This window comes from Ambystoma mexicanum, chromosome 1q, assembly GCF_040938575.1.
Source record: "Ambystoma mexicanum isolate Mex_15411 chromosome 1q, UKY_AmexF1_1, whole genome shotgun sequence".
NCBI classification, from domain to species: domain Eukaryota; kingdom Metazoa; phylum Chordata; class Amphibia; order Caudata; family Ambystomatidae; genus Ambystoma; species Ambystoma mexicanum.
This window is the reverse complement of record NC_090922.1, coordinates 1,307,680,133-1,307,701,331: the sequence shown is the minus strand read 5'-3', so window position 1 is coordinate 1,307,701,331 and position 21,199 is coordinate 1,307,680,133. Positions and strand designations below refer to the sequence as shown.

Genomic DNA, 21,199 nt, shown 5'->3' with positions numbered 1-21,199 from the left:
TGGAGTGAAAGCAGCAAAAGATGCTAACACATGGAGATAAGATTCGGAGGTGGGTGTGGAGATTGTCTTGACATCCAAAAAGTCTCCTATAACATTGATGGCTCCCGTGTCTGAAGAACTATGCACCCCAATGTTACCTGCCACTCTCAAAGAAGTAATAACAGTCATAAACAAGGGTGCAGAGTATATTGCTGTAATAAACAGTGAGCATGATTTAACGGACATTAAAATGTTAGAGGGGGGATTTACCGTCTTAAATGAATTTGAAACTGCATCTATTTATTTATTTTATTTATTTATAAATTTGTATAGCGCAGAAACCACTGACCCTAAGGCTTAAGGACAAACATAGAGCAAACACAGGCTAACAAGCCACAGGAGAGAAGAGCAGGTGTAGGAGAACATTCGAAAAGCCATAAAGTGTTTAATTAAACAGGTATCTCTTCAGTCCTTTTCTGAAAACTAGATTAGAATTTTCATCTATATTGAACAACAGTCCTGTATTAACAAATGCAGAATGTTTAGTAAAGATCAAAACCCTGCAACGCAGGACAAAGGCTACGTTGGGCCTTCTTTTCCCGGAAGATTGCAATGTGGGGAACAAAGAGGGAACTTTTAGGTCTATATTGAATGGATCTCTGGCTAACCAAGGATTACCTACTGCTAGTTTAAAGTTGGTTCACTTGCACCCGACCCTGGCAGATAAACAGCGAACAGGGGTGAAGCCTTTAATTCAAACGCCCGATTCACCATCATCTATTTCAAAGACTGCGGAAAAATCTTCCTACTTAGCAGCTCGTTTGGTTAAAGACATAGCATCCATTAAGGACAAACTTGAATGCAACGAAGACCAGTGAAGTTTTGATCCACCAATGAAAGAAGCAAAAAAGGACATGGGTAAAGACATTGTGGCAGAAAAGCAACCAGACTTCCAATGTTGTTTGTCCACTGGAACGTTCATCGACACAAGGGCCACTGCCATTTGATATCATTCTCCTCACGCAATTTCATCATCCCTGTCTTCATCAACATTGGTAGAGTCTGTTTTCTCGTCAAAAATTAGTCAAGGTTCTTCAAAATCAAATTGTTGTGCTTAATTCTAATCGCACTGCAACATCATGTCAGCATTATCCATTATCCATTGCTTTAGCCTCATTTTTGAAATGATATGAAAACATCATTGAAAAGTCTAAAGACCATCCAACATTACTAGCAATGATGCACTCCAAACTGATATTTGTAAAATCATGTATAACTTCACTATAAACAAGAGTGGACCATGAGCTGAGACTTCTGACCTCCAAAAGAAACTTCAAGAATCGTTGAAAATAGATTGTGTGGACAAATAAATAATTCTAGGCTCATGGAGATTTTACAAGAAGTAAAGGGCGATCATGTTACGGACGTGACATTGTCAGTACAAGAAATCAATAAACATAATAATACAGACAAACATGACCCTCAGAGGGCCCCTAAATCAGGTTGCCTTAAGTCTTTAACCACTTGTTCATCGAGGGAATTTCAGACGGATGAAATTTTGGGAGGAGATAGTTGCCGACACTGATAAAGTGTTTATTAATCAATCGTTGGCAACGATTGAAAATGGGAAACCTGATGATCCAAACCTTACAGGGGAACATCCTTTTTTGGGGCAGATGCCATTAGAAACAAATCAAGATCCTACAAGGATGCAAGAAAATCCTGAGCCAATTTTCCAAAAAGGAAAACAAAGGAAAATGTCCAATAAAAAGCCAAAAGGGGTGCCTCAAAAAACGGAAACCAAAACATATTCAACAAGGAAAAAGAGGTAAATCTAATGATGCAAGAAAGTTCTTGCACAATTTAGCAATGCCGCCTATATCTCCAAGGAGAGCGGTCAACCAAAAGTATAAATGTTTGGATTACTCTGAACATATGGCAATCACACCTGCGTCTGGGGGTGGTCATGGCAGGTAACGGACTGCCAGCCCAAGCCTAGGCAGGCCTGAGTGAAAAACTGCTTGAGGACTTTAAATCAACATCTCATTCTAAGAAAACTAAAGAACTAGGTAAAGACATCCAGGAATTTAGGACAGAGAAGATTTACCCATACCTCAGTGCAGACTATTTACAACAAAGGACGCAGGATAGATCTCAACAAAGTAAGAACAATAGATGTAGACCACACAGGTGGGTCACATTCTCCGATTCCAGTGGTGACTCTGAAAGTGGGGACCAACCCCCACTGGGACCACCACAAACTTATAGATCCAGGAACCAGAGGCCTTTTTTAGGGAGAGGCCAGTTTTGAGGTTTTCAGGGGGATTTTTACAACCAAACATGGGACCCATGGGGAGGCAGATGGTGGCAACAACCGCAAAGGAGGGGTAACATACAGTAACCACCGGGATTAACACTGTCCCCCATAGAGAAGTGGAAAGAGACATCCAAGTCTTTCATTTATCAGACACTGAATTGTCTCCTATCCAAATCCAACTTCTGAGTAAGGGTTTATCATTCGTCCCGACCAACAAGACCGATTGGTTTATAGCACAAGGAGAACTAAGACAATTCTTTAAAAAGGTGCGCCTCAGCAACTTCTTCAGTGACAAGGAACAAGAACAGAGCCCACAAGATACAGGCCTGCAGGTTCCATCAAACTTTCCACCAACTGACAATCAGGTAGCCCAAGAAATAATTCTGTTTGAAAAATGTGTGATGTCAGATTTTAAGAGATTACAGAACAATACACATAAAACCAGACACAATTTATCTAAAGCTGAAAAACGGGCGATGGGAGAACTCATAGCCAATATGGGCCTAGTAATTAAACCCGCCGATAAAGGGGGAGGAATAGTGGTGTTATCGCAAACTAAATATCATAAAATGGTAATGGACCTTCTGGTGGATCAGGGGAGTTACCGACCTCTGTGCAAGGATCCATCCCCAGAAATCAAAGAGGAGATTAGTGAAATCACCCAATTTGCAGCAGACAGCTTGTGTATCACACGGGAGGAAATAGAATATTTGACTCATTCCGACGGGAGGACTCCTTCCTTTTATGCCCTCCCCAAGATTCATAAACATGAATCCAACCCCCCGGGAAGACCTTTAGTATCGGGCTGCGATTTGTTACTGGAACCTCTCTGTAAGTTCATAGATCTGTTTCTGCAACCCATAAGCCAGAAAACTGTGACTTATTTAAAAGATACTATGGCCACGATTAATGTCTTTGAAGAGAAATCCTTTGACAGCGAAAAAGATCTCTTGGTTACAATGGATATAAAATCATTGTATACAAACATACCACAAGAGGAGGCCCTAGAGATCATGCATTGGTTCCTAATATGGCAGGGACACAACAGAGGGTTCCAGCAGGGTTCATTATTGAACTTATGACAATTGCCCTACAAAGGATTTTTTTTGTATATGCAGGACAGTACTATTTGCAGTCATGAGGCACGGCTATGGGGGCGGCTTTTGCCCCGACCTAGCCATTTTGTTCATGGTGGCCTTTGAGGAGCAGTGGATTATTTCAGCCAACAACCAATTTAGACCACAAATCAGGAAATGGTTTCGTTATATTGACGATGTGATCTTTATTTGGAAGGGCGACCTGGATACCCTTAATGCCTTCTTCACGTATCTAAACAACCAACACCCCACCATCAAGTTCACCATGGAGCATGATAACACATTTATTAATTTCTTGGACTTGGAACTTAAGGCGCAATTGGGCCACTTACATTGTACACTACACAAGAAAGATACTGATAGGAATACCACTCTCCACTTCACCAGCTTCCACCCCAGGTCCCTTAAGGAAAATCTGACCTACAGTCAGTTTTTGAGGCTGAGGCGCAAATGTACAGAAATATCGGACTACTATCAGCATGCCAATAAATAGGCCAGTGATTTTAGGGTTAGAGGTTACCCTAAGAAGTTGGTGTCACATGCTCTGAAAAGAGCCAGGTTTACGCCAAGGGAAAATCTCCTTGTACCTTGTAAGTAAGAAGCCTGCCACAAGAGAGGATTACATGTGTAACTACTTACAGCACACAGTCATTTGCCATTAAAAAAGCATTACTAAAATACTGGCCCATGGTCTCTACCTGTTTACCGACCTCTGGAAAGCCATTGTTTGCCTTCAAGAGATCAAGAAACCTCAAGGACCAACTGGTACATTCCTCCTCACTAGGCAAACCTTATGTGAGCCAGAGAGTGTTGCGCCTGTTGCTGGGCCATTTTCCCTGTGGGAACTGCCGAGACTGTCAGTTCACTAAGAAAACAACAAGCTTTTCCATTGAGAACAGAACATGGGAAATTCGCTTTTTATCAAACTGCAAAACCAGCAATGTGGTTTACTTATCCAGTGCACTTGCGGCCTGAGATATGTGGCCCAGACCAGTAGGCCGGTCCATATAAGAATCAACGAACATCGCTCAAAATTATGATGCAAAAACCATTTGGCTCCATTAGTTTCACACTTTGTGGCATTTTCCCACTCCCCGGACGATATGAAGTGCTGGGTGTTGGATGTGGTGAAAAATAGCCTCAACATGCAACAGTCACTACTCAACAAGGAATCCAGATGGATTTTCCGTGTACAGACATTGGACAGGTCAAGAGGACTCAATGAGGAAACTCCTACCTTTGTGTTACCACACTAACCATATTACAAATATTTACGGATTGTATTCCTCTTGACTTTGCGAGGATGAGTCTATAGCTGCCTCCCATGATATATTGTGAATATTGTCTTTCTCCTCCTTATATTTACATTTTGGACTCTTTATGTTACTTGGATCCAAGTGCAGTAGCTGAGCGAGGTCTCAGGGTGCAATACCACCTATGTCCACCACAGCGCCGTGTCGCTGTACCTTAAATGTGGACACCAGGGCTGCACTGGCCTCTCTGGCCATTGATGCTCTCTGGAAGGACTTTGCTCGCACAGATCCATCACGGGAAGGAGACATATATTTGAGTGTCTTGGTGAGTGTCCTGACGGTGCCCTGGATTGCATTGGGTGTTCCTCTGTACAGGGACATATTGATTTATTTTTTGTCCCTCTGTACAGCCCACAGCTGGGACCACATTATCTTGACTCACGCCAACGGATTGGGACCAAGCGCCCACACTTCCAAAAACTGCCAGTTTTGCTGACAGCCTGCATTTACAGCGTGATCTTCTCCACCGTTTCCGCTGGCAGAGCACAGACAACAGGTACATAATGGGGGACGTGGTTCTGACTCTCGCTTTACAGGCTGTGTATTATTTGCTACATTACCTAACTGTAGGCAATAGCCCTCCGTTTTTTTTATATTGATTCATCTCCTAACAGGCTACGGGGCTCTCCGTGCTCCCCCTGGCAGCAAGGGACTTCGGGTCCAACTTCTTTACTCACCTACTTGTGAGTCTCGATTTATACACATGTGACCAATACCGACCTGACTTCGTTAGAGGGTCCGACGCAACTAAGAGCCGTGAGTCAGTCAATGCTGCATGTTTCTCTACTCTCATGTTTGATTCTGGGTCCCCGATTTGTCACCATTTATTGAGCATTCCGGGGATGTCTGTCTCAGGTTTATAAGGCACTTCTGGTGAAATTTGTGCAACGCATGTTGCTAATTCCAACCATCCAACCTTGGTTTATATGTTATGGCCGCACACAGACAACGCTCTCTGCTTTGTTGTTTTTAAATGCATGCTGGGGAATTTCATTCTCCACTTTTGAAGGATGTAGCCAACTTGTGTGGTTACATTTAGATTTTCCTTTTCTTTTCTATTTCTTTCTTTTCACCTTTTGGGACTGTTTCTGTCCTAGAACACATTTATCTGTGAGTGTTTTTTACAGTGATTTTTAGGCTAGAATATTCTGGCTTGTTTTAGGGTGAATTAGAGTCCACACCACAAGCGATTTATGGGGAGCACTGGCTTGAGTACAGACTGAGCGCTCCACGTCAGTCTACACATTAAAGCTAGCAGTTCCTGTGTTAACCTAATTTTTTAATACACAGACACAACGTATTTTTTAATTTTGTAATTTTCAATTTCCAATTTTTTTCCTCAGGGGTCTCTTTTTAGTGCATCTAATTCTGTTCCTGAGGAAGACGTTACATACATACATCTACGCCAAAACATAGGATACACCTGCCTTGGTAACATTCTGTCAAGCGGGTGTCAGTCGGCTGTGTTCTAACTTTTACAGCCATCACACGTAGATCCCGAGTAGATTCACAGATTATCAAGCATAATCCTGTAGGTTTTCTTCTTTTTTGAGTCTGAATAAATTGTACCATCTGGCAAGAAATGTAATCATTGGGTTGGTTTGTTTGTCATTTTGGATATGGATTTGTTATGAATGATCAAATAACAACTCAATTGTACCAAATGAATTTGTGCATGTCAAATGATTTCATGCTATTAATTTAAATGTTTTTGTTCTGGTTTCATTTACTTTAGCATGTTCAGTTTATGTTGAAGTAAAAGCCTGGGATTATTAGTTTTTCTCTATCCCAAAAAGAACCTTAATTTTCTTTGTTTATATATTTGTTGACTTGTGCTAATAAATTGTGATACAGATCTTTTTTCAGATGATTGTGTTGTCATGTTTCTTTAGGTAGCACACTGTATACATTTGTGTACTTTTTCTCTTAGAAGTACATAGTGGAAGATAGTTCAGAAAATTGGACGGATCACTGCCCGGCAAATATTGTCGACTAGGTTGCATGCTCTAGTAATTAAAACTAGAATCTACATCACTTTCCTATTTAGGAGAGTGTTTGGAGGGATTTGCTTATATAGAGAGACAGGATGCAGTTAATAGTTTTGACTGGCATAACTTGAATCCTTTTTCTGTTGGGACATATACCTTTTCTTACTGAGTGAAGCGAGAGCCTTGGTGTGGGCTGTGGGCTGTTACCGGCCATGTCCATCCGGAGTGCAAATGTTTTTTTTCTTCGGGAGATAGGCTACATGTCTATTGCACGAGCCTATTGTTCAGAAAAAAAAGATGGCCACCTCCAGGGGGTTTAGTCCCTTTTCTATGTCTGTGTTGGCCACGGGCAGGAGGAGCACCAGGATCGGAGCACAAAACTCTGATCCAGGTAAATTGGGAGTGAGGGAGGGAGCTAGGGAAAGAGGAAGGTTTATTTTTGGGGTATATGTATAGGGAAGGTGTAACGCTCACCTGATTCCCGTAGAGGCGCCGGTCTTGACTGGGCGTATACCGTATCTTCAAAGTTGATGTGTAACACACGGCTGGCTCTTTGGGCTGGACCTCTGTGCACTGTATGTCTGACTCTAAGGGTAAGATGTCTGCAGATAGAAAATATGGGATTAAGGAACTGGGTTATTGAATGTCTCTCTCTTCTTCCTTTCTCTTCTCCTGTAGAACCCCAAAGGTTAACGCTCTCACCTTAGGTAAGTGAACGCCGTGCTCTCCATCTGCCTCGGGGCAGGGTGCTGTAACCAGTTTCTTCACTGGATAAGGGGAGCAGGCCTCTTGACTTCAGAGGACTGCTGTCCGTCGTTTACTGCACGAACGGTAAGTTTCGAGTAATTCTAATGTCTTTAAAGTCTTTAGTAATGATGTTTCTTGTTTTGCAGGGTTCCGGCGATGGCGGATGACGGGCTGAAGTGAGTTGAAGATGGAGCCCGTGTGATGAATAGAAGCGCCTGGAAGCACGTAAGTAAGCGCTTGTTGCCTGCTTCACGATGCGCTCTAACTGTCTTTTTATTTTGCAGGTACAAGTTCGGAGCGGCTGCAGGGTGCCGGAATACCCACTGGGTTAGATGTGGAAAGGAGTAATGGCACGTGAGTATTAAAGTTCCCCAATGTCTTTAAACGCACCTTGTTTTGTCTTTCAGATGCGGGATGCAGCGCCGAAGGCCTCCGGAGCGTGCGAAGAGTTGGTAAGCTTTTGTCTTTCAGATGCCGGAATGCAGTGTGAAGACCTCTGGAGCGCACGAAGAGTAGGTAAGCCTTTGTCTTTCAGATGCCCGAATGCAGCGCGAGGCGTTGGTGACAGCCGATGGACCAGGTAAGTGAAGAGCTGTCACTGAAGACCGTAATGCTAACCTGTTCTTTCTTGTCTTTATAGGTGTTGCTGAAGACTGGATTCAGGATGGTAAGCCTTTTTCCTTAGGCCCAGGATCAGATGCAGAAGACACGATGAGCGTTCTGCTGCAGAGGATGCAGAATAACGCAAAGCAAGATTCATCCATCGGGTGTGGTTTAAATAGCCTCCTGTAGTGCTTAGGTGTCTCCTTCCACAGCCACGCCTAGGTAAGAAAAGAGTTCCTGCTTTCCAGAAGAGTTCCAGTGTTCTGAATCTAGGGAGTGGCTCCTGCCCCACACAACAGGAAAAGTAGTTCCAAACAGAAGAGGATCAGAGGCTTAACTGGCAGGCAAGTAAGCAGCATGGTCTGCTGCAGGTAAGTCCACCAAAGCATTATGAGCCCGGCGCTTCCAGCGCTGGGACTGGGCATATTTATGAGCCTGGTGCCACTGGCGCCAGGACTGGGTCCAAAAGGTCCCAATTGGGACTGGTTGGCACTCGGAACCTGGGTTATGGATCTGCTTCCAAGGGAGTTGGGAAAACCCTGACCTTTTGGAAGCAGAGATCATGACAGAAGGATGGAGACGTGGGCAGGCAACAGGGAGAGGTTAACTGTTGCCTCTCCACAATCAAGATGGTGCCACCCGGGGAAAAGCCTCGGATGGTGAGAATACACTATGCACCGCCCGCTGTTCCAGGCACCTGGTTGGCTAAGCTCCCTTCCTCGGGTGCGAATAAGAATTATTGCTGATGGAGAAGGTTTGCTCAGAGTAGTGACATTTGTTGTTGGGAGTTTGATCTCGATTTTAAATTTGAACAGAACATAGGAATTCTATGTCAAGACCAGAGGCTCGGATTATGCTTAATCTCAACTTTCCTACTCGAGCAGCAAACCAGTAGAACAATAATATATGCAAAACAAAGCATAACAACTACATCTCTCAATATAGTTTGATTCTTTGGTAGGTATATATTATTGGTCCTTCACAAGACTTCTTTGACCAATCTGTACACATCTAGTCCCATAAACACTGAATACTCCTGCTCATATCCTCTTTGCGAGTTTGGGACACAACAGAGCTAGTGCTCCGGCACGGTGTCCAGTCAACTCGTCGAAAAAAAACTGGTCGACTGCAATTTGGTCGACGCAATTTGGTCGAAAACCATTTCGTCGAAATTTTTTTTTAATTTATATATTTATTTTTTGGGTTTTCGTTTAGTTAAAAAAGGGGTTTTTAGAGAAAAAAAGGGGGTTGGGGGGGGGCCCACCCAAAAAAAAAAAAAAAAGGGTTAAAATAGAAAAAAAAAAAATTTGACGAAATGGTTTTCGACCAATTTGCTTCGACCATTTGTCTGGTCGACCAATTTTTTTCGACGAATTGACTGGCAACCCTCCGGCACCCACAATGTTACAGGCTGACTGACAGCTGTCATGGAAGGTGATTTCAGTGCAACGGGGCTTCTCACTTCCGGCGTTTTAAAATCACACCTCCATTACCGTTGACGATCAGCGTGGTGCGAGCAGTGTGAGGAATAGTGATTTGGAAGGCAGTTTAGATGAACACGGGCAATTTATCCTAGCATATACGTAACAGCATATACACGTGGAACGCCTGAAGCACAACATTATTGCTTCAGAAAGGCTGCCAGGAAGCATCATGCGACTGGCACATCAGCCGTTACTGGTAGTAAGTGACAAGTAATATAAGCATTGTGTCCGGAGCAGTCCCAAGTAAATCTGTCAAGCTGTGAGTTCAGCATTACCCTGACCCACTAGATGTACTTACTGCCTATTATATTGACAGGAACAGGCCCAATACTCCTGTGTTTGGAACCTCCTTAATAATCACTGAGCAGGGTGAGTAGGTCTAGTGAGGAGGGAAGAGCTCACATAAGCCAGAAAAGAATACAGCCTAGCATTGGCCAAGTCATTTAGAAAGCGATGAGGGCCAGTCTGGGACATGGTTCTCAGCAGTTATCCCTCATTGAAGACTGGCTGAAATTCTCCCAAGGCATGTAGGAGCTCAGGGGAGCAGGTGGCATGGGGGAGAGAAAGGGATAAGGAAAAAACCTGTAAGGCACCTGATGCCCAGACCCCCCGTGCATGACACAGAAGGTAAAAGGTGGTGAAAGAAAGGCAGTGAGATGAAGGTTGAAAGAAAACAGGTGGCCAGACATCTCCTCAAGCAGCTCGGATGAGCGAGTTGACGAGGACTGGAAGGAGCAATCCACTGAGGATGAGATGGAAACAATATCATCTTCTAATGAGGGAAGCCACAGGAAAGCTCCCAAGAGAAGGAGGACCATGGAGAATGAAGAGGAAGTTGGGGATGAATTTGATCCAGACTACCTTATTCACCCACGGTCGTCTGAGTGGGAGCTGCCGGCAAGAATTGCAACATACCTGAAGAAAAGGCTCAGGACACCTCTGGCCAAAGAAGCTGAAAACAAGATTACAGCAGAGTGTCCCAGAGCACATCTGCCGGAGGGGATTACGGAGACCCTGGAGATAGATGAAAGGATGATCACCTTCGTGGACGGATATGTTAAGACGTAAAGAAAGGTCTGGATAGATCCTGGTACTCATGCCAAGATAAAATTCTGGACATTGTGGGACCGATTACAAAAATCCTTCAGAAGGCAGAGGAGGTTAAGGAGAAAGGCGAGAGCATTGATCCTGTGATTCTGACAGGGTGGGCTCAGAGTGCCATCTCCCTGTTGGGTAACGCCAACAGTGCAATCACCACAGAAAGAAGGAGATCCAACTTAGTCAAGATTGACCCAAAATGAAGCACGCTAGCCACATCAGAGGCCTCTGCTGTGGCCAAAGGCACATTTTTCAGAGATTCTTTCATTAAAACACTGACCTGGTCTGACAAGAACAATGCACTTTAGATAAGGCACAAGCATCGCTGCAGAGGGCTTTTGGTAGACAGGTTGGGCAGAGGCATGGGCCGCTCTGACAGCCGCTATGCATATGGCAGGTCCTACAGCGACAGGAGCCACTGGAAGGAGCAGGATGACCACAGGCCAAACCCATTCTTCCCTTCAAGGGGAAGAGGCAGAGGAAGGGGCTGGCAGCACACTGAGAGACAACCACATAGCACAGGCGGGAGAATGTGCAGCGCAGCAAGCACAAATAATAAGCAGAGACATACCCAGTGCTTAAAGTGGGCCGTGGCCTGCCGGGGCTGGGCCCCGGCAGTCTCCAAAAAGTGGGACTGAGCCGGGGCCCTGCCGGGGCCCCGTCCTACCGCAACATTGGCGGGATGCATTAACCCGTCGCGGCCGCAGCCGCGACGGGAGATGCACCTGCAATGAAGTCAGGCAAGCTGACAGAAGTGGCAGCCAGCCACAGCGACGCTGTGACTGGCTGCCACATCCGTTCGTCATAGTAACTGCATCTGGTGACCCCTCGCGCGAGAGGTCATCAGAGGCAGTTACTGTCCCTTTGTTTCCCCAGGTCGACAATTTTGTCCGTAGTCAAAGCTTTATAAAAGATGGCTTGATTGTGTACTTTCAAAGCCATCTTTTATAAACCTGAAATGTTTAAAAAAGATGGCCTGAAAACAAGGCAAACCGTAGGGTATGCACACAAATATATATAAATGTTATATATTTGTGTGCGTACCTTACTATGGTTTGTGTACTTTGCAAGCCATCTTTTATAAACGTAGAAATGTTACATATTTCTATGTTTAGAAAAGATGGCTTGCATAGTACACAAACCATAGTAAGGTACGCACACAAATATATAACATTTATATATATTTGTGTGTATACCCTACGATTTGCGTACTTTTTAGGCCACGCCCCTCCCACAAGCCACGCCCCCAAATGAGGGCCCCCCTCGATTTCTTACCCCACTTAAAGCCCTGGACATACCTGCAGTAGGCGGGAGAGTGGCACAATGTATAGGGAACTGGAGATTGATATCTGGAGATACTTGGCTACTGGACACAATCCAAGGGTTCCATCTAGATCTGTATACCCTACCAGTACAAGCAAAGCTACAGAGGCCTTTAGTGCAAAACATAGGAGATCAGCAGTTGCTAGACATGGAAATATGGCAACTAGAGCGAAAGGCGGCCATTGTTCAGGTATTCACCTCCTGAAGGACATCTTGCAGCAGGGAGACTTGTTGGCCAGGATAGATGCTTATCTAACAGTACACATTTTAGCAGATCACTGGAGATTTATGAGGTTTCTCTGGCAGGACCAGACATGGGAATTCACCATATGAGCTAGCGTCGGCACCCAGGTGCTTTTGATCAACAAAGATGTCTGCCATTTTTCTGGATGGTTTATCAGCATTTAGTTCCTAAGGATTACCACCACCAGTATTTATGTATAAGTTCTACTCCAATCATGTGCTGCCTCCCTGGACCTCTTCATCTTTGATATACTATTCAAACACTGAAAATGTCCCCCTACTGGAGCCTCATTCTAGGAAACATCCTCTCTACTTCAGTGGATTTCTATGAGCTGAGAGAATGGCTACTGAAAGATCTATCTTAATCTTTGTTGAGGCAGAAGACGAAAACAGATCAGCTACAGACTGATGAAAATAACTCCCTGCATTCTCACAGAATTACTCTGCAACCAGCTACCTGGAAAGGCAGATATTGCTTGTTCCTTTCCAATGCAGATTGAAAAAGGTAACAGGAACACAAGGACTAGAGCTCAAATGCATATCCTCTTAGCCACCACTACACTAAAGTGAATACATTTTATGCAAACTAAAAACAATGTTAACTTTCATAATAAGGAAGCAGAACGCAGAAGCATGCACGTCTTGGTGAATTACTACCATTCGAAAAAGGCGGTCTCGTGACGCATAGTTTCAAGGCAGCAATAAAAAAATCAGTGTTACCTTTTTTCCATCAACTCAAGCTCAGCATTTTCATAGCTATTTGGAGACCAAGACCTATAGTGTCCTGATAGACACACTGCTCTAATCTAGTCTCTTTACCAGATGAAATGGTGAGATAGAACTGTAGTTGACAGTTCCAAGCCAGTCCCACCTTCCCAAGCCAGTCCCTCCTTCACAACCCAGTCCCTCATACACAAGCCAGTCCCTCCTTCACAAGCCAGTCCCTCCTTCACAAGCTACAAGTGGGAGATAATCTGTTCTCACAGGTGAATATCCCCAGCCCAGTTCTTTTCAAACGATAAACCATCCATGACACCATCTTCAACCTAAGACTTCTCCGGACAGATTATATTGATTTAGGGTGATGCTGATTATATGGTTCTTGCAGGGTTTCTTTCCTGCCAGAGAAACCTTGACTGCATCTAAAACCTGTGTGGCACTCACAGTCCAATCGCCATTTAGGATCCTGAGATTCAGTGTGTAAACCCGACCCCCAAGGAATTTGCTGTACAAAGTACTCAGGAATGAGAGGAGGCTCTCACTAGAACTCTACTAGGAAAGGAACAGCTTGAATGTTGACCCTTTTGTGGAACCCCCCAAGGCCCGCGGGGGACTCCTTCATCTCATCTAATGTGGTTGTTCTCCCTGCAGGCAGTCGTGGTATGACTCCTATCCGAATACTCACAAACTAAGATTAGCTTGGGCCTAGCCTGTACAATATTAAGGCACTCCAGCAAATCACATATCAACTCATTTCAGACTCGCAGTCCATTCCCAGCAAAGGGATTTGCACAGTTTGGCAGGTCGATTGCCATACAGACGTCTCCATATGGATAGAACTACACCCCTTTCCATCAGGTTCAATATTCAACCCATTGCTGTTGCCGGGCTTTGTCAAACTCTTCACAGGATCCCTTAAACGGACCTAACCTGTTCATTATGAGGTGCACGTGTGCTCACACCCCACTGACCACCCTAAAACTGCTTTCACTATTGCCCATACAGACTCCACCACCAATAACACACCATTGTTCTAGGTACACTGGTACAAGTGCTAATAACGTAATGCCATAGCATGCTTAAACACATACATAGCCGGATCTATGCACAATTGCCAAGGCCGAAAATGGCGACTTTTTTTTTAACTTCTTTTCACCACATATATATATAAATATATGCGGGGGAGAATATATTCTATTCTATACCCCCCCCATGTATATATTTGGTGTAAGGAGGGACCAAAAAAATAAATAATAAGTCTGCATTTTCGGCCGTCATAATTGTGAGGGCGACATTTTGGTACGATACCCACAACAGGGTTCTTGGCTTGGTAGGCATGGCTAACGTGCATGCCTGGTACTATGGTAGGCATAGGTGAAGTGCATTCCTGATGCTATGGCAGAAATGTCCCCTGTTGATGGCGGTATTCTGCACAAGTTGAACCTACTAAATTGCACTGCACAAGCCCATTCTGCTGGACTGGCCTATAGGGAACACTATAGGGAGATTTCCCGGTGGGTCTTCTGCAATCTGATCCTCTTTCGTCTTAGTACCCTGGTTTTCTGCTCCTTTTACCCTTGCTCCAATGTACCCCACCCCTTCCTCCCATCTCTCCTCACCTCCTACCTCACTTTTATTAAATGTTACATGTCAGTTGTATGTTTAAATCCCTGTATAGGTACACATATGCTTTAGAATTCACTATTTGGATCCATCTTTCCACATTCTCTTGTGGTAAAATAAAAAAACCCGAACCCCACTTATAGAGGCTGGCCTTGCTCACACTGTATGGGGCCACTTTGAAAAACCTTTTCAGGGCCACCTTTGCTTTGCAGTCCAGCTCAGCGCAGAACATGTAGCAAATGGATAGCAGCCAGTTCATCGCAGCAGAACATGTGTCCACCCTCAGAAGGGCCTTGGAGAGATGGGAGAACTGATGTGAGGGGGGTTCATTAGCTGCTATTGATTAATGGCAAGTGCGTGGATTGCCAACAACCAGCACCGACAGGACTTGCAAGTCATTGCCAGTGGGACATTGAACATGGCAAAGTTTGTGTAGAAGTCATAAAAACCAGATTGCGTTTTTTGGACAGCGGACGGTGATTATAACGACCGAGCTTATCACCTTCTAAAAAGGATCCATATAAATTCAAAATTATATACATAATGATTTTTGAGAAGGGCTCTGATGAAAGAACCCCGTTTTACGAGGAGCAGGCTGTTTTTTGTACTTCTAAAACAACGTTGGATCGTTGTTTTTAGGTCATGTTTTACTAAGAGCGATAGAACGCAAGGGGCCGGCCATGGGGTGCCTATTAGGAGCTCAAGATGAATTTTTGATTCTTTGAAAAATTGATAATACTTGGGGAAAACAGGATGATAAGGCTTTTTTTGCATTTAATAAGAACCAATTTTTCCAGCTATTTGTAATAAAAAAATATAACATTGTCTTTACAGTGTGACGTTGGATGGATTTCATCAAAAATCGTTTCAGTCGCATTGTATGTATGGGATTTATCAAGCGTAATCCTAGCTGGGAAGCAATGGAGCGGTGTACAAAGGGTGGGGCACCCAGGCGGCTTCAAGTAGGGTGGAGGGGAGTGAGAGGAGCAAGGACGAAAGGGGAGTTCTCTCCTTATCGCTCCTTATCTTAAGAGGCTTTTGATAATGGAGACATACCCGTTCTATTTGGGTCCGGACTAGTGCACAGTATGGGGCTCATTTTTGAAGTCCTCGTAAATGACGCAGAACTGTTACATTTGCGCCATCGTGTACACAGGTCCATTCCACGTAATTTTCAACATTTGCATAGCGGATTGCAAAAGTGCAGTGTAAGAGGGTATGGTACGCTTGTACGCATTGCAGGCAGCGTTTACAATGGATTTCCATGGAATCCGTCTGCTTCTTGTTGATGTTAAAAGCAGGCGGATTCCCTAGGAATTCACAGCATTTGCGATAGCACAAAAATACATGCTGGCACAAATGCTTGATTTTTTCCAAGGCATAGAGGAACTGCGAGGCGAGACCGTGACTTACGATCCACCCCATCTCTCCTCCATGCTAATTGACGAAAATGAGCCGTAACTTAAATAAAACCGTTGAAAGCCTTATGCAGGACTTTTACGCATTTTATTAATGTTGCAGCTCAATGAAAATGAGCCTCTATGAGTTTCAGGTAGGCAGCTCTTCCTCGGCTATTCGAACATCTGCATTGGAGATGACTGGTATCTCTGATGAGCACCTCCCTTGTGCTTTGACCAGCCCTGCTTTAACCTAAATGTCCCCCAATGTGGTGGGATTGCTTCTATAAGGTCCCACACGATCTCTGTGATATAGAATAACATTTGAACTCTGTCCACCTTACACCAATGGACTTGAGCCCAATCGCTTCCCAATGATGCTTTTGACCCTTTAATGTTCCATTCACTCTCTCCTTGCGTGTAGTGTTGTGGTATTAACTTGGTTTCCCACTGCTTTAATCTCAGCAGATGTACTGGACCAGAGCAGCGCATTGCGGGCAGGTGGTGCTTGTAGCTGCATGCTGTCCGTGACCTAATATTGATTGTTTGCAGGACTTGTGAGCAGGCCACCATGCTTCCAGCTAGTCTACAAAGTGGCGCGTGTGTCTCCCTTGCTAAAGGTACACATATAGAGAGGGATGGAATACGTTTCTGGGTGACTGCTTAATGGTATAGCTGCTCATTGTCCCCACTTGCCATTGGTCATATTCCCAGTAGCTTATGATGATATAATGATCACAGCTATCTTTTTAATGGTGAGCATCCCACATGCTGAAGTTTTATTCGTGTTTTTGTTCGGTGCATGATCCCATAGGCTAAAAAGAGGCATCACCTTTACCGTATCTCCTTTAAGGTTAATTTCCATTTGCTGACATATACTGCATCTACGTGCAGGCTAAAATTACTAACCGTGTTTCAATGTTATGTTATGTTAAATGATATTTATACTATACCCATCACAACCATTGAGGTCTTACCATGCCTGACCAAGACGTGGTGTATTGTGGCCCAGCCAGGGTGTCTCCACACCTTAGTGTGCGGGTACGAGGAAGATGGTGTGGGGAAGAGGATATAGTTAAAGGGGAGTAAGATGAATGATGAACCAAGTTCAGTGGGGAGGATGCTGAGGGAGTATGTTTGAAGTAATAAGGATGCGTGTTTTTTAACATTGTTTCATTAAAGGTCAGTGTCACCCCTGTTTTTCCGGCCCTGGTTCGTGCAAGGGTGTACTCTTTACTTCCCCAGAGCAGGGACAGTTCCCATGGATATCGGCATCCCCACCCACCAGTCCATCTGCTAATATAAAGTCGCTGTTAACAGGAGAAGGGCCACACCATGAGTTCTTTGATAACTAAGGGACACAGACACCCAAGTGAATTTTATAGGGGTCCTAATGGGGATCCCTCTTTGTTTAATACCTACTTATACCTTTTGTACCGATTCCCTTTTCCCTAGGATTCCCCAGGCGTGAGTTCCAAACTGACTTGGGACCTGCTACGTCAGCTCACCCATCTTTGGAGGCGGTTCCGGAAGCAACTCAAAACCTTCCTCTTTGCCTCTGCTTTCTCTCTCCCTCTCCCCTGCTGAACAGCTAATATTCTTCACTGAAACTGCACTGATTCTGCAACTGGACCACTCTTAACGGCCTCGGTCCTGGGCCCAGCCACTCTCCACTTGCACTGATGCCCTGGAACCCCTCTGCACTGCAGGACTGTCTCTGTATCCCTACAGCCCCCCCCCTTTTCCAGCACTTGTTCTGCACTTACCTTGCACTTGCCACCAGCTGGCCCTATTTATTTATTACTTTACGCCTCTTACCTTGTACTGCACTTCCCCCCCTCCCCTTTCCCTTGCACTTTTCCCCCTCCCCCACCCCTGCACTTGCGCGATCTGAATGACACCTGGCCTAGTAGGATCGTTGTCTGTCTCCCCTTGTTTCCTCCCCTCCCTGCCTCGTCGCGCCTTGAAACACCTGTGTATAGGCGCGTTACAAATGCCATATCATATCATATCATATATCATATCATTAGGGTGAGTCTGGCGCAACAGACCTCCTACCTAAACTCAGGTACCACCCACACGGAATGTGAGGCCAGAGATTGACCTCTGTGGGTGCTTCCATCTCGTTAAGGGGGCATTGGGCAGGCTGCTGCACTATCCCCCTAACTCACACCAGAGTACCTCCCCTCTACCCCCTATTGTAACTAATAGCCACCTCTACATAACATTCTGGCCACCACTTAACTTTTGCATCTACTTAACATACCCCCTTTTATCTCAATGCTATATTTTCCCCTACTTAGCAATTACCCTACATAACAATAATTAAATATATACATGTAACTACACATACATATATACATTGACCTACAACATAAAACACTATGGGGGTCATTCCGAGGTAGGCGGTAAGGGGTTAACAGCGCCAATAAAGGTGCCGGAGCTGTCAACCCCTTACTACCTTATTACGAGTTCTGCTCGCGGGACCCGCTAAGGCTCCCTGGTAAAACTAGGTGTCCTTAGCGGGTCCCGCGAGCAGACCAAGGTGATAACAATGGGCACGTTATTAATGGGCCCGTTGTTAGCACCCTCCCCATTCCCATTGAGCCCTATTGGGGAATGGGAATGGGGATGGGTTCCTTGAATGAGGAATTACCGGGCCCTCCAAGGTCAGAATGGCCCAGTAATTCCTCATTCAAGGAACCCAGACCTGGTACCCGGTAAAGGGGTAGCCATGCCGCTAATGTGGCTGCTGCGGTCAGTCACCCCTTCACGGTACCTTGAGGTGTCCTTGGGGCACTGGCTCTAGGCGGGATGGTGCAGGATGGCTCCTCAATGGTGGCTGGCAGAAGCAGGATGGTCCTGTTTATCTTGGCAGCAGGGCTGGATTAGGGATGTAACGGTATTACGGTATACCGTTAAAGATACCGTGACCCACTTAATTGAGCAATAATAACCGTCACATTGTTTATACCGTTCATACCGTTAAGTGTGCTTTTCAATCTGATTTGGAAAGGCTGCAGTAAGCAAGTGCTGTGCAGTCTTGGTCTTGCAGTCTTGGTCTTGCAGTGTTGGATGTGCCGTCTGCCAAGTAGTTTCAGTTGGAGCAATTTTTAAATGCCATTCCATAAACCACACGTGCCTGACATAAAATCAATAGGTTAGCAATAGGAAGAATAAATACAGTGCCAAGAAGGAAAAGGGTTTATTTTGGGTTGGCGGCTTTGAGGTTTATATATTTATAATGGATAAAGTTTTCTAAACATATGACAATGGGAGATTTCCCTGGTTGCATCATTGAATTTACATATAATAAGTCACACTGCGAAATTTACTAATCTCTGTGGGTATTCCCTGCTGCCATACCAAGGTGTAACATGTCCGTGATTACTGAACACCAATTGGCCCGCAAGTAAACTAAAGGCTGTAACGTAAAGAGAGAGTGCGTGTTCGTGTGTATGCGCACAAGCGTATACTACCATCAGACTCCATTGATCTGTGGCATGCAGGTTATCAAAATGGCAACATGTTCACCAGTAGCCAGTGGGGGGGGCTAAAGGCCTAAATGACCACTTAAGAAAAGCCATTCAGTTTGCTTTGCCAGTCGCAGCAGGGCTCCCCCCGCCCCTCCTCCTCTCCACACATGTGTTTGAGTTTGGTGGAAGCAAGGGGTGGCATTTCAGTGGCAAGTATATTGAAAAGCCCAATTCTGGCCCTGGGTGCCTGGTTTTGTTTGTGATGATAAATCTGACAATGTATGACCTTTTAGAAAATATTGGTTAAGATTAGTTAACTCCGCCTTCTATACCGCGATAACCATGATATACCGTCATTTGGCAAGATGGTTATTGTACCGTCATAAAACTAATACCGTGACACCCCTAGGCTGGATGGTGGCTGGCAGGACTTGTGTGGTACTGTGTGGTACTGCTGATCCTGGTGGCAGGCAGGTACGAGTCCCCTACAGGTGACGTCTGGGGCCTAGCGTCAGGGCTAGGATGGTGGCTCGCAGGAGCTGCGTAGTCCTGCTAATCCTGGTGGCTGGCAGGAGGTAGTCCCCTACAGGTGATGCTTGGGGCCTGGCCCCTTTTCTTTCTTCAGGATGGGCCCCATCCACCACATGGGGCCACCTACACTCACCATTCCTACTGAGCTCTTCAAAAAGTCCTGGGCACTCTCCTGCACAAGTGGGGGTCTGCCCATTCTCACAGCCACGCTCTGCAGCCCTTTGCTGTCTTCAGGGTGGGCCCTGTTGGCATTGGGAGCCCACCCATACTCACTGCACCACCCCTCAGCATTATTCATATGCGGGGTGGACCCTGTTGGCTGGGGAGCTCACCTAACTTCACTGCCAATCCGGCTTTTCTTTTTTTACTTCTGACGTCATCCACATTATCATGGGCACACCGACACGCTCATCACTGCATTGCCCATGGCATCTTGTGTTTGTCAGTGTCCCCCTGACAACGGGATGCCACCAATCCCACTGCCACACTTGTTGTAACTTCAGCTGTCCCTCTTTGCAATATGTCATGAGACGCAGGGGGCGGGCCACTTAACATCACCTGGGCCGCTCGACAAAGCAGCCCGGGACTTCCTTATCATCATCTAAGCCTTTGCATACGCAGCCCGGGAGGACTTCATTGAGGGGCCTGCCTTGCTGGCTACGAGGCGGGGCTTTGAGGGCACAGCCGGGCAGCCTGGACCCGGCTGCCGCCCACTCATGGACTCACGCTGCCTAGGCCTCCAATATCACTGGGTCAGTACTGTAGGCCACCAGACCGGCCAACAGGTGCCACGGCCCTGGGTCAGCCGAGCTGCCGCTGACATAAGCAACTTGAGCAGGATCTAGTTCCTGAAGGTCTGCTCGAGGCATCACCCGCCAGGTAAGTCTCCCTCCTCTGCTTTCTCTTTTCTTCCTGAACTGTCCCTTTCCCAACTGTCCTTTTTTTAAATCCTCTTTGGATTGTTTCTCCCCCCTGCCCAACACACACACACACACACACACCCCACCACTTTTAAATAAAACCTTTCTAGGTATCCCTTAGAGGACAAGCATGTAGCCACACTATCCATGCCCGTGGGGACATGGGCTACATCAGCGTGACAAATGTTTGAATGGGGTGGCAATATCCAGACCTGACGATGCATGGACGGTACTGGCTGTGCATGAGGTGTGAATGCATGAGGGACTTGAGATGCACTCAAGTGAGCCCTTCTACTTTGGAGGCTTTCACCAGGTCAGTTTGTAAGAAACAATACCTGTA

The 21,199-nt window shown here is 45.5% G+C and overlaps 1 protein-coding gene and 1 long non-coding RNA gene across 4 annotated transcripts in view; one reads left to right on the top strand and one right to left on the bottom strand.

Moving 5' to 3' along the window:
* GLIS1 (GLIS family zinc finger 1) overlaps window positions 1-21,199 on the bottom strand; it is a 1,244,663-nt gene that overhangs the window by 123,289 nt on the left and 1,100,175 nt on the right. The window lies entirely within an intron of this gene.
* On the top strand, window positions 4,905-5,452 carry LOC138546812 (uncharacterized). Its single transcript, XR_011290963.1, has 3 exons — window positions 4,905-4,971; window positions 5,057-5,202; window positions 5,321-5,452. It is a non-coding gene; the product is annotated as an uncharacterized lncRNA (long non-coding RNA).